Source organism: Synchiropus splendidus, chromosome 14 (genome assembly GCF_027744825.2).
Source record: "Synchiropus splendidus isolate RoL2022-P1 chromosome 14, RoL_Sspl_1.0, whole genome shotgun sequence".
In the NCBI taxonomy this organism is placed as follows: Eukaryota; Metazoa; Chordata; class Actinopteri; order Syngnathiformes; family Callionymidae; genus Synchiropus; species Synchiropus splendidus.
This window is the reverse complement of record NC_071347.1, coordinates 6119049-6132729: the sequence shown is the minus strand read 5'-3', so window position 1 is coordinate 6132729 and position 13681 is coordinate 6119049. Positions and strand designations below refer to the sequence as shown.

The 13681-nt window shown below is 44.2% G+C and overlaps 1 protein-coding gene across 18 annotated transcripts in view; it reads right to left on the bottom strand.

Moving 5' to 3' along the window:
* Window positions 1-11999, bottom strand: part of LOC128771363 (neuronal cell adhesion molecule-like) — a 53227-nt gene extending 41228 nt beyond the window's left edge. For all 18 annotated transcript variants that reach the window (XM_053886772.1, XM_053886764.1, XM_053886768.1 and 15 more), the window contains exons 1-2: window positions 11888-11999; window positions 7391-7441 (exon numbers count right to left, since the gene is read on the bottom strand). The gene's annotated coding sequence lies outside the window, so the exon portion shown is untranslated. The remainder of the gene's footprint in view (window positions 1-7390; window positions 7442-11887) is intronic.
* Window positions 12000-13681: the final 1682 nt, after the last annotated feature.

The following is a 13681-nucleotide window of genomic DNA, read 5'->3' as shown; positions in this document are numbered from 1 at the left end:
GCAGACTAGAGTCGCGTAGTAGAACAGCAGTTGTTGTATTTATTATTTGCAGTCAGCTGTTCATGTTTGTTGCCACTTTTATTGTTGAAATTGTACTTGTTCATGCAGCAGTAAATACATAACAAACTGGTTCCGTTATAATCCTGTCAGTCACCTGTTGTACTGGAGATTTGCATAGCAATAGCTATAAGGCACATATTTTCCACCTCAGTTTATTTGTTGTACTTCCTGCCTACAGTGCAGAATACAGAGAAATGTAAAACGCTTTAATGTTTTGTTGACGACGAATTCCACAGTCAGCTGTTTGTCAACAACAAAACAAACCAGTGTTGGTATGTGATTGCTGCGTGTCTACAGCTAATGGACATCTAGAAAAACAGCATGACACGTTGTGTTCAGGGTGAATTGTGCTGATCCAGTCCACACGGCGGGCGGCGATGGTCATTTAGAGCCGCCACAGCTTTGTGTGGCACCGTGCAGTCTGGCGGAATCTGCCAACAACATCAGATAACAAAGTGCCAACGCTGACGCTGGAACAATCAGTTACCACTGCAAGTTACCAGAACGTGTAATTTACCAGTGAGAAAATAATGGTGAGAAAATCCCCTGCAGGTGCACAGAGTCAGCAGGGTCTAGTGCTATTGAGCGCCACCTCCCCTTCTGCTCCTCCTCTTTTATCCAGCATCTCCATCCCACCTGTGTCTGCGAAAGGTCACAGAGGAGGGTCCTCGCCCCCTCCCTGAACCCGCAGCTCCCACTTCACAATCCAGGCTAACACTGGATCCCACTGCCAGGAAGCTCCATCAAAGCCGGGGCTTCAGAGGCTCGAGACCCCTCAAAACCCTCCATTGTCTCGGAAAGGCTGCGTCTATACGTAACACTGTAAGAGGAGTTGCTCATTACTGCCTGTCCCAGGTTCCACTTTGTCTCCTTTGTGCAGCCGACAGAATAATGGAGTTGTCCAGCAGAGCTAGGAAAAGAGGGAAGATTAGAAAAGGAATTCATCAGCAGGAGTGGATGTTGACAAGAGACACGCATACGTGTGAGAGCGGCGCCTCCATGCCTTCACCTGTCAGCCACCACTGATCTTCAACTGCATCTATTTTCCATCAGCCCTTCTTCCTACAACTTTTAAAGGTATTGACAATGTGTGTGAATGTCGGTGCCATCAATTATCACATAAAGGAAGCAATGTCGTGGCCCACTCGCTCTCGCCGAGCCCCTCCTCAGCGCCATTCAAGATGCGGCAGGTGAATACAAATCACTTCCCCTCCGCTGCTTTCAAAAAGCACTCGCCATCCAATCGCAGACACAGAGGACACAAACAATGGTCCTTTCAAAGTGTGAGAAAATCAAATCATTCCCTTTCGGAAGATAAAAGACACAAGCAGGAGTTGGCGGTTTAAAATACTTTTCTGTTAAAATTATCTTCCACGGCACAAAAGTGTGACAACGGCGGGAAGATTCAGCACTCTTGGTATATGTGACCAAGTGCCTAAACAATGTGAGGCATGTTTCGCAGTGGTCAGTATCAATCACAGGTGGTCAATGGGAAGAAAGCTGTGAACCCCATTATCAGGGGTCAGGAACTACACGCACTCAGACTTTGCCAACATGCCAAACTGCCTATTAAAAAAAAAAAAAAAAGCAAAACACAGCTCTCAATAAATAACAAAACAAAGGTTATATTGTCAAGTTATTGTTGACACATTCAAGAGGCTCATGTTTGTTATCATTGATGAAGATGGAAGGGAATTCAATGAATGATTTGAAGAAAAAAGTTTCTCGTGAAAATGAAGTTGGTGGTGAACTACAAAAGTGTTTCACACTAAAAATACTAAAAGAAATAGAAATTCAGTTTGCCGTTGTTGTGGCTGTGGATGTTGCTGATATCTCCCACAGTGAGGATTCACATGAAATATGGGGCAGTGTGGAGTTTTTATAAGCTCAGACATATTTCTAAATCCATCCATCACTTGGGGGGGGTTGTTTTGGTCCAGAGTTTTAGGCTGAAGGCTCAGACAAGCAGCGCTCCATCTTCACAGAACAGAGGCCCAATCAAAAATAACAATCTGAAAACAAGCTGCCCGTCACACACAAACACTGATCCCTGCAGTGACATGGCTCTCACTTACACTGAAGGTTTCACTGCTTATGTCTATTGGTATATATACGGCTGTTAATACATAACTTTTTCTTTATCTGATAGCTGCGTTTGTGTCTATTGTACAGGTGAGCGGAAGTGGCCTCAAGGGAAGGAAATGCTTCTGTACTTCTCCACAGGCCTTGAACATGGCAGCACAATGAATCGCAGCTTTAACACATAGCAGAACGATACATCTTCTAAAAGCACCATGTCCTATATATAATAGGCAGTATAATCCAGACAAATTGAAGAGCATTTATCTGAGCATAGCAAGGCACAGACATCTACCACAAGTGTTAATCTGAGAGGAAGTTTTTCTGCATTATAACATGACATTTAAACACAACAACACAAAAAATGCTCTTTTCTGTTTCTAAATGACTTCCAAATTAACCTAAAATAGGTAATAATTATTTTAAGAATTTTTTGACACGTCTTTCAAGTATTGCCTCTTTTCATTTAACTTCAATTTTTCATTATAGAACCAGCATCTTGATTTTGAAAAAAATCAAATTTTAGTTTAGAACCAAAATGTTATGTTATGTTTTATATTATCTTTTGAATATATTTAATTTCTACAACCTGCCATTGCTCAATTTCCTGTCTTAAAAACATGTATACACATCTCTCTCTCTCTGAAAACGCAACTCCTCCTCAGACAAAAATGGGGTCCCTAAATCAGCCCAGCTCTAAGATGAAAGCTAGTTGAATGACCGTAATTTGGAGTATTCATTTCCCGTATGGTACAGGTCTCCAGACTCCAGGGCTCTTCGGGGTCAGGGGTCCTGCCGTCCTTGAGCGAGATCATGAATCCATAATAGCTTTGCCTCGACCTGATGCTTCCCATTGAATGATTCATGGAGTCTGTGCGAGCGCAGACCTACGCGTGTGTTCACATGAAGCTTTGTCTGCATTTCTTAGAGTCCAAGGAATATGTTACCTTCATCACCCTCCGCCAGTCGACCTCTGCGTGTAACTACTGATCTTCTGAAGTCGATGCATTATACGGTGTGACCTGTTCGCTCCAGTCCTCAGCGACTGGTCAAACTGTCTCTGAACGAGTCATCCCACTGAGTCAGCATGGACACTCTCACCATAGCAGCCCCTCATTCACCGTTGCAGCTGAATTGTAAACAAGGATTTCATTGTTTATAAATGTGAACAGGGATAATAATCCAAACCTATGGGGCCTGAGCTGAAAGTCTGACAGGTCACGTCTACTGCTGCAGCAGCACATCCATCCACTCTTCACCACAGATATGTGTATTCCATCGCACACTGTGATTTCAAATACAAACAGCTCTCCTCTCGTCTCCCCCGGCGACAGAGCTGCCTCTGTTGATGAAATGAAGAAGTGACAGTCTAATTGTTTCAGCATTCAAATGGAGTTTAAAGTGCAGCGTGTTCCATCGTGATGACGGTAAACAGCCAGAGAATCCAAACAAGCGAGCTGACGGTGGCAACAGAGGAGTCGATGAGAGAACTGAGCCTGGAGGAAGGTTGGGCAGGTGAGAGGAGGAAGAGGAGTTCCGGATATAGAACAACAACCCCCTTCCTCCCCCCGCAGAGTCTGAAACACTGACTCAGGTGGGCAACAAAGCCCACTTTCTACACCGCGCTGTGGATGGAAGAGGAGAGCCGGAGCCCCTCAGGACCGGCCTCACTGACCTCTTTCACTCAGTTGCTTTCACTCCTTCTTTGTATCCATCTATTCTTCTGTTTGTTTATTCATGTCCGTCTCTCCGACACTTGAGTCGTGTCTGTGCCTCGCCAACGACGCACAACTCACGGAAGAACACACACCCGGCTTCTTTCACGGCAACATTACATGCACCAGCAGCAGCGTTGACACTCAAGAGTCAGATGACTGGCAGGCTGCTATCAAACAGACACCAGAGTCAAATCTGCGGGTCTCTGTGCCAGACCTGAGAGCTGGGAGCAGCCCGGAGGGCCTCAGCGTGGGGAAGAATCCTTCTGCTGGGTTCAGAACCACAGCTTTCTCTCCAGGTTCGGGGAGGGAGCTTCTGCTTTTTAAGACCAGAGAACAAGGAGGGAGGAGCAGCCACATTTAGCCAGGAATACAAATGAGATTTGAACCTTTCCAGGATGGTATTAGCGCCTCAACAGTAGCAGTGCCTACAGAAACGCGTCACATATTCTCAACAAGAAATAATTACAGCACCCATTCAACCAAACAACCACTATAATTCCGGGCAATTTGTCTCAGTTACAGCAACTGGTCTTGTTCATTAGAACTCACAAAACACTTGAACAAAATCGCTCCGAGACTTGACTGGTGCTCCTATCTCACTCCAGTCATTTAACATGGCCCGAGTCGATGCGGGGTTATGTAGATCATGTGACCTATGACACCGCTAGTGTTGAAGCTTTGCTACAAGCAGATAAGATCTACTCAGAATCGGTTTTATTTGGCTAAGTATCAACACACGTACATGGAATTCCCAGAGAAGTACTTATCGACAACAAATCAACATTCCTACCAGCATTTTTCAACCGGGCGTCACACTAGTGTGCCGTGACAGACTGTCAGATGTGCCGTGGGAAAATGATCCAGTTTCATCCCATTTGTCCGGAGACAGAGGTGGGCGATGTGATGACATTAAATCATGACATCACATGGATTCGCTGACATTCTTTCTATCCACTATACTGTAGAGCTACAGTGTGTTGATGCGCTGATCTGTCCGCCAGTCAAAGCAGCGCTGCTGTGGTGCGCGGTGCTCCTCTTCCCTCATGCTCACATTGAAGATGCCGGTCACATGCGCAACTTCCAGCTGTTTTTAAACTTGATGCGCCTCTAACTGGACTACACAGTTTCACGACAGAGTCATGGAGGGAGTGATCCTAGTCGGACCTGCTACGCCAAAGAGTGTCTGCACCATAGAGCTAACAGAGCTAACGGCTAAAGTGACGTCACTTCAAAACTTTATTGATAATCATGGGCTGCCAAAGTTTTCTTTGTGGTTTAAAAGTTGGCGAAAAACTAAATGCACAACAAAATAAATAAGAATAATAAAGAAGCAAGTTCTGGCAAAGAATACTCAGGATTTGTATGGAAACTCAAAACTACAATATCATCAAAATCATACAAAAGAGTGATAAAACCGAAACAGTTATTTAAAGTAAGTAAATAAATAAATAGATCTTGATATATTTTGCCCGATCTTGCCCGATGTCAACAATTATACAGAAAGTGTTGAAAGAAAGGTGGATGTTTACGTTTCAGTTACAGTCATTTTTGTGTAATCTGGAGGGCAAATAGAGCAAATTATGCTTTATAGCGGCAGACAATCCGCTCTTTTGTACTGCATCTGCCAAAGCCTCAGAACGGACGCCAATTTGTCCTCCTTATTCAAGATGCATCTAAACATAATGCAGCATATCACCCAGTATCAGAGAATCACTGCACCATGTTGGTATTTACAAAACTCTATTGGGCAGTAGACAATCCATAAATTGTGATTATTCATGCTTATATGCAGCAAAGTGTCCTTTTTGGTGCAGCGGAAATGGCCACCCTTTACATTCAGCCACCCGAACAGATATTTCAGAGCCATCTATGCACAGTGAGGTGAATAGAATTGTAGGGTTTCAACACACCATTCAATATTTATGATGCTTTAAATGTCTTTTTAGTGACCCAAAATGCCACATTGAATGGTCCAGAAAAGCCGTGCGTCTCCAAATATGGTCAAGGGATTCCCCTTTCATAATTTGATATTCAAAAAATGGAAAAGCAGAAGCAACAGAATTTGTTTTCCCCACTGCAGTCTAATGAAGTCAGCTCCACGTAGTTACTTCCTCATATCCATCTTGTGTATGTAAATTGAAAGCATTTGTGATGCCTTCATTTTGAGGGACATGCAGCAAATGGGAGTAATAAATGAGGAACTGAAACGTGCCGCACCGAACAAACATTATGCTGCAGCTGCCTTGCAAGAGGTGTGTGATTGTATGAGCCTGATGAGTTTTCTGCAGCAGTAACCCAGCTCTTCTGCATCACAACACCCCTCCCTCGACAGCCACGTGAGAAACGCAGGGAAAGAGAGAGTTCACTGTGGAGGTAAACAGAAACCTCTGCGGGCTTCTATTGACGAACCCGGGACATGAATGCCGCTGCTCACAATGAACGCTTCACGCCTCGCTGTGTTTAGAACCGCAGCTCGGATTCAGCGTGTCCCGGTATGACTGGACCATTGGAAAATGTGGACTCAGCCTCTCTCGCCTCCAGCACTGTTGTATTGACCCCCACGCTCACAACAACAACCACAGAGCAGTGACAAGAGTCAAAGAATGATACGACCAGACAGGCAGGGAAGAGGGGGGGATGTTTGAGACATCAACTGAGAGGCAGAGAAGCCCCTGTCGCCAAAAATAAAACAAATGCACCATCAACAGCGGAGGAAGATGCGCTCGGAGTCCCACAACTCTGCGTTCGGCGGTGCTCCCGGGCCCAGGAGATGCCGAGGTGATAGCTTCCCTTCACACTTGCGGGGCATTAGATCAACTCCTCAGTGGATATCTGACACACTTAAGCGCTGCGTGAATGAGTGAATAAGGAAACAAGAGGGTCGTTTGCAAAACAGCTTGTCAGTGCCATCAGCACCTAACTGTGCAATTCGACAACTTCTGAAAGCTCCATTATGACGCATCACATGCGACGAACAGAGAAACTGGGCACAATTTAGGTGCTATTTCTGTCGTGCTAAGTGTCTCGAGGGTGCGTTGCCGTGACAACCATATGCATCAAACAGACAATGGGACCCTTGGAAATGTGTGATTTTGTTAATTGACTGCCAAATCGAGCTGCCAGGACAAATGTGGCCACAAAAGCACAGTTTGCCGCTGGACCAGCGCCAGTCAGGCGAGTGACCTTTAGCTACAGCTGGAGCGCACGGACTTCTGGAAGCTAATATGAGTCTAAAAGTGTTGCAGCGAAAAAAAAAAAAAAGGTGTTGGCGGACGAACAGGGTTGTTATTAATACATTTCTGATGCTGGCAGCAACACGGATGAGATTATTTGTCCGCCGCAGCAAACAGCCTGACATTTGTCTGTCCATTCAGCGAGAGGGGAAATGCCTTTGAAAAGAACAAGAGCGTTTGATTGTGAAAGGCCGGAGGCTCAAACTGTTTTGGAAAATGATGATGTTGGCGATGGGATGGAGATTTTGGAAAAAAAAAAAAAAACGGATTCCAAATCTGACAGAAAGGTTTCCAACTTACCAGACAATTCCCTGCTCGGCTCCTCCGCCTTTGTGTCAGCACCGGCTCTCTCTGCAAGAGGAAGAGAAAACTGTTTTTAGTGTCTTTTGGTGTGAACTGACTGATACATTTGTTTACCCACATTTTCAATTTAAGAGACAAAGCAAAATGTCCTTACAAACTAACTGACCTGGAGGTCTGATTCAGTCCGGATTGACACAACAGACTTTTCAATTGATCCCACAGATGCACCCATGATAGATCTTTCTCGAGCACATAGTTGGCCAGCGTGTCAGAGCGCTGCACGTGATTTCAAAAGCTTTTCCTGGTTATCAAATCTGAACTTTTCACCTGGAATTGTGCAAATTTGAAAACTAGAAGATGCCAGTCTGCATTCACACACTCAAGCCACGGCATTTTGTCTGACACAATTTAAAGAAATCTAAATAAAAAATCAAAACAATCATGGCTTTCTCTCACTTGAGCGTCACAGCTCAGATATTTACAAAGTACAAAGTGATCAGGCTGCCAGCAACTCCAAGTGTGAGACCAAGATTTCTTAAATCAATTGGATAGAGATATGATGTGATAATCAAAGTAGCTTCTATTAATGAAAGACAGCGACAAGACGATTGCTTCAGGACAAAAAAAGACACACTAAGGAGCCACATCATGTTCAACTCAGACAGGGTAAGGAGCTGTTGCTGATGTTTGCCTTCCTCTGAATGCTTGCCAGTCACGTCCAGCTCTGGGTAAACCACCGACCCAGCACCAGATGGAGAGACACAGCAGCACCGTGTGTCATCATCCCATCCTCAGAAATAAAGTTCCAACACTTATCAGCACACAAAGCTTTGGCTTTTGTTATCTTCACTGCACCTTCCATCTGGTCTCCTTCACTTCTTCTCCTGCATCAATCCATGCCCACACATCTCTTTCTCTTCTTCTCTTATCAGCTGCTGCCATTCTCTCCGTACTTTCTCATCCCTACCTTTGCAGTCTTCATTTTCTTTCACACTCCTGACCTTTTGCTCACTCTATCCGCTGTCTAAACCGCCATAATCGATCCCTTCTGTATCATCTCCTCTGGTTTAATGTGCTTTTATCTCCTTCCTTGCTCAGTCTGATCGATGTCAAATCTTTCAACTTTAAGGTCAGGACCTTGTGTCGTACCACTGCGTTCACCCACACTGAGGGAAGCGTGCAGGTGTGGAAAGTGACACGCAAAGATTTATGTAAACAAAAATGTGCATTTGGTTCAATTCATAAGCGGCAGTCTGCACCAACGCTCTTTTAAAACGTGTTTATTCAGTCGTGCCCTTGATTTAGATTAGATTAGATTAGATTAGATTAGATTAGATGACCTTTGTTAGTCCCACACACAGTTTATTTCCACATTCGCCTTTTCCATTTCTGCACCATTTGAAAAAGCTCTTTGCTTAAGTTTGCTGAGTCAGCCAGGAGGCAAAAGCGGCTTAATGGGAACTTTTGAGAAATGTTTGTTCCATTTCCCTGACGCCTCATTTTTGGTATTATTTCATAAACTTGCAGAGTTTTTTCCCCCGGAATTACAGCTCACATAAGAACACTGTTGAGTTTCTCTTGACTTTGTAGATCCCTAAATCTGTAAGTTTGGTGCAACTTTTTTTTCATTTCTAACAGAGGAAATACCTGATAATATCAACTGATAGCTTCAACAACATCCACATTTTTCACCCAATTTCAGTGAAATGATCAGCCTTACCCGGCCAACTATGCTCATAAAGCATCTTCCGCACTAATAAACACATATTTTGATACTCTAACTAACACTCAAGGATTTTGCTCAAGTAGATATCCTTGAACATGGATGGATCAAAGACATGCAACATTTTCTTCAACTGAAAAAGTTGAGATTGACTCTGTTGTACCTCATAAATATCACAAATATTTCTCATTGTTAAGACTAAAACTGCATTGAACCAGGTCAATGTATTTCCCTATACTGTTTGTCAGGATGGACCATGTCGGTGTGCATGCTTGTGTATCCACAATTGAAATGAGGGATCAAGTCTTGTAGAGTTGAAGGACATTTATTATAGGGTGGTTTGGATAGGGTTTAACTGATTGTTTCTGCTTCGTTTGAAGTTTCTCACTATGCTTTTGGACAAGAAAAAAACATATTTAGGATCTGGCTTGTTGATTTGTTTTTTAATAGTAACTGCTTGGACAATATGTTACAGCTACAATGAGTGTTTAGCACTGTACACCACGTTATTATCATTCATGAGGTAGAAATTTAAAGATGATGTACATCTTTCAAGAACTGAAAGGAAGAGACACAAACAAAGAAACTCTAACATTCGTCTTCATCCATGGGGCACCTGAGAAAAACGTGGTGAGGAATCGAAACAGGGCCTGACATCACACACACATATTCTCACTGTGAAAGCCACCAGCTCTACGGTAAACTGTTTTCAAAGCAGTTCCATATTTGTGACCTGAACAGAGGTCACACTGTCCTCATTGATCAACCCTTCACTGCTCCTCTCTTTCAAACCGCTGTTTCTGTTTTTTTTTCCTCCAACAGTGGCACAGCCAGACGCACAGAGAAGAATCGATTGACAAAATAACTGGAGAAGCCGATCCAATTTACTTCTGGAACACAGTTATCGACTTGAGTGTGGTCGGTGAGTGGGAGACTGAAGCCTCTTCTCAGGTGCAGTGTTGGTCACAAAAGAAAAAAGTTATGACCAAGGCTGAGTTGAGTTTGTTTTTGAGAGAACATGGTCGATACACCAGCTGGACTGGATGATTAGACACAGCGCCGTGGTGTTTGACGCTGCTACACTGTTCCACACACAAGACAACTGGCCTCACTGTGCTTGGAGGACAACGAAATGACCTTTGCATGTCCGGCTGGGGCGGAATGATTCCATCAAAAGTGACCTCCCCATGTGACATCAAGCTGGGCAGACAGTCTGCCACCACACCACTGCGCTGGCCTCAGATCAACTCAGATACCATGGTGATAATGAGGGGTGGGGATAAAGACCACTGACTGAAAATAACCTCCGACTAGCGGAGAGCTTAGAATTCCAGGCTTTACAAAAACTCATAAAAATGAATCTTGGTCTTGAACAATGACTTGTACTCACAAGAAACAAAGTGGATTATATCAGTACAATTGAACCGTAAAGTTTGTCGTAAAGATTCATGGGCTGATTTTAAGCTAAATCTAGTTGTCTTTTCTCATGGAAACTTACGCTGATTTATGAATATATTGTTCTCAAATTGCCAAACTTTTCACCAACCTATTCAAGTTATGCAGCTGATTCCTTAAACAGCAGGCCTGTCCCCCGCTACATGAAGTAGGGTACAACTTCCACACCGACTACACATTTCAAACCCAACAAATGAGGTCTTATAAATCATACTGTGCAGTTGCACCTAAAAGAAGATGTGCTTATAAGTCCCACCCTACAGAGCCAACAAGTGAGAGCCTGATGTGACACAGGTGAGACTCCCTGCAGACCACTCCGGGTAGCAACAAGCCGCACGCAGCGACAGTGAGCGTGTGTGTGCTCTGGGGTGCACTTTCAAGCGCGACACTGTAACTGGGCTCAGCACATGCTGGCTGACCTGGGGCTGTGCACTGCAGCCTAACAAGCGGCAGAGGCTCTCCTCATGTGGCGGTGTTGCCCAAGTAGACGGCAGAAGGGGATGAGCATCATTAGAAGCCGAATCTACAGGGGAAGACACGACACTACTCCAAAGATGAGCGAAAGAGTCAGCAAAATAAGCAGGATTAGACTGATGTGCGAGCGTGGAGGTGCAGGATTTTCACAGAGGGAAGGACGGAAACTGGTTTAAGCATGTGAGCATCATTTAAAGGAACCTGCCGCTGTCAAACTCTGGAAGTGAAGGCTGCAGTTTTGACTCATGAGAAACCCGCCTTGCAGCACCAGTAAATGTGAAAAAAAGTCAGATGACTTTGGGATAGGAGAACTTTCAAAGTCAGAGTTTTAAGTGTAAATAACCTGCTACTTTTCAAAAATTGGATGGGGCACCGAGAGGTAAATAAATACACAGAATGAACTCCTCAGTATTTCAGTGCAGACTTCAGCGAGGAGCTGGGCGGTTGGAATCACGGTGAAAGCAAAAGGAGGTTGGAATCCACACAAGGGAGAAACCACAAATCCTGGCCTCTACGAGTCTATCATTGTGACACCTAAATGAAGGGAGCTTCACTTGCACTGAGGGAGAACAGTTGGAGAACCCAGTTCATCAGGTGTGTCATTATTTGCTGCTTCTGGATTCCGCATGCTCTGGCAGTCATTCACCAACATCACCACAACGATTGTAACTTCAAGACCCTTAAACATGAACCAGTTCAGAGAGCAAACAAGCCACGTCCCAGCCTCTTTTAAAGCCCTCACTAGTTTTACATACACATTGTTGTAATAGTTTGGCCAAAACCTCAGTCATGTTCCAGACAACATACTTAACAAACCAGGTGTCAAATGACACACAACTCACCTCAATCTGTCAGTGAGATTAAATCCCGTCAGTGAGTGCATCCGGGCCCAGAACGCAGAGGTCACTTGTCATAATCCCAGTGGTTCTGAACTCCTCCGTGTCTCTTTCTGACTGAGTGACAGAAGAGGGAGAGGAGCCGATCCCCTCGCAAAAATCACACCCCCTTTTCCCCCACCATCATTCACCGCCAACACACCCACTAGACCAACCCTCCTTCTCTCCTCCCACGTCCCTCCCCTGACCCCCCCCCCCGTCTTCTCTGCCGCTCACAGTGGGATTAAAACAACCTTTTGTCTCTCCACAATAGAGGTTAAACATTTCCTGGTATCGTATGAACCAGAACCCACAAAGTTACTGGGTGGGATTTTTGTGGGTCACATTTGTATATCCGTATTAAAAAATTCAAAAAGAAAAATGCTGTTTTGTATCAGATGTAACTGGCGTCGGCATTAGCGGTGACAGAGTGTGACATCCGGCGGGCTGAATTTGGCAGGGCATAAAAGCTCAAATGGCAGCGTAATTGTGAGCTAAATCAACTACAGTGAAATAAGTGTCAGCTGCAGCGGTTGTGGGAGTCAATGCAGCCGTCTGCAAGTTCAATAGAGGGTGGAGGTACAGCAGCAGCAGAGCTATATGAATAGAAAGCCAAAAGCCTGAAGGCACATCCTGAAGACTTCCGATGCTCATGCTCAATGAGAAGTGAGAGAAAGTGCTCACCTTCACTCGACAGATGTCCCCCCATGCAACCTAATCTGGCTGAGTCGGCCTAGGGGAAGCGTATTTACTGCCCAGTCCTCGCAAGTGTTATTGCGACCCATTTTTGTTCAGAGAAAAGATGTGAAAGAGGCCTATTGACGTCCGTTAGCTATGGTTGCAGAGGGCGACAATGGCGGAGGCCATCTCTTTGAAAAGAGTCACTAAACTGCAGAGCCATCCCAAATAATGTCCCTGGAACTACAAAAGCACACAAACTGTAACCGAATCTGTCGTAAAACACAATGGCCACCGAAGAACAATGACAAAGGCACCACTTACACTCGCTTAGGGTACATCCAGCAGTACAGCTTTAACAGAGTGTCTGGGTGATTTTGAGTCGTATCCTGATGGGAAACAGCTCTGAACTGTTGTTCCCTGAACTACTCACTCTCATTACTGGGTTTTGAGGGGACAACTTATTATCTTAACATCTGACTCTAACTTCTCCTCACATGACTGAACGGCAAGTGACAGATTAATGAAGCATATTTACACATAGTTATACGATAATACCTAGAAACACGTAGAGAATCCTGCATGAAGTACAGCTAATATATATGAAATCATGAAATAGCAGCGCTGGTCTCATACCTATTACTGCATGTGTAAAAATGAGTATAAACAAGAAGAGTTTCTCATTAAATTCAGAGACTGGAGGGAAGCAGAATTCAGGAGGACAAACAAGTCTTGACTTGATATATATGTGATATACATGATGTGTCCCTCATTGGGGGGTTAGTCTGATGCCCCCCAATGAGGGACACAATGATGCAAAAAAATAAAAATCTTTCAGTTAAGCCTGGCTACATTTGATGCCACAATTGACACCAAAGGTTCACGGCAAGCAACAAAGTAATTACTGATTATTACAGTAAATAGGAATGTAGTTAGTTGAATTAATGGTTTGAGTCTTCACCAATCTGAAGTGTTGTCAGATTTTCATGAAGTCACCTCACTAGTTTATTACGACATGTCGCTCAATACTGTATTGCAGAAGCGTTGAACACAAAACGAAGTGACTAAATCCAAAACTATTGT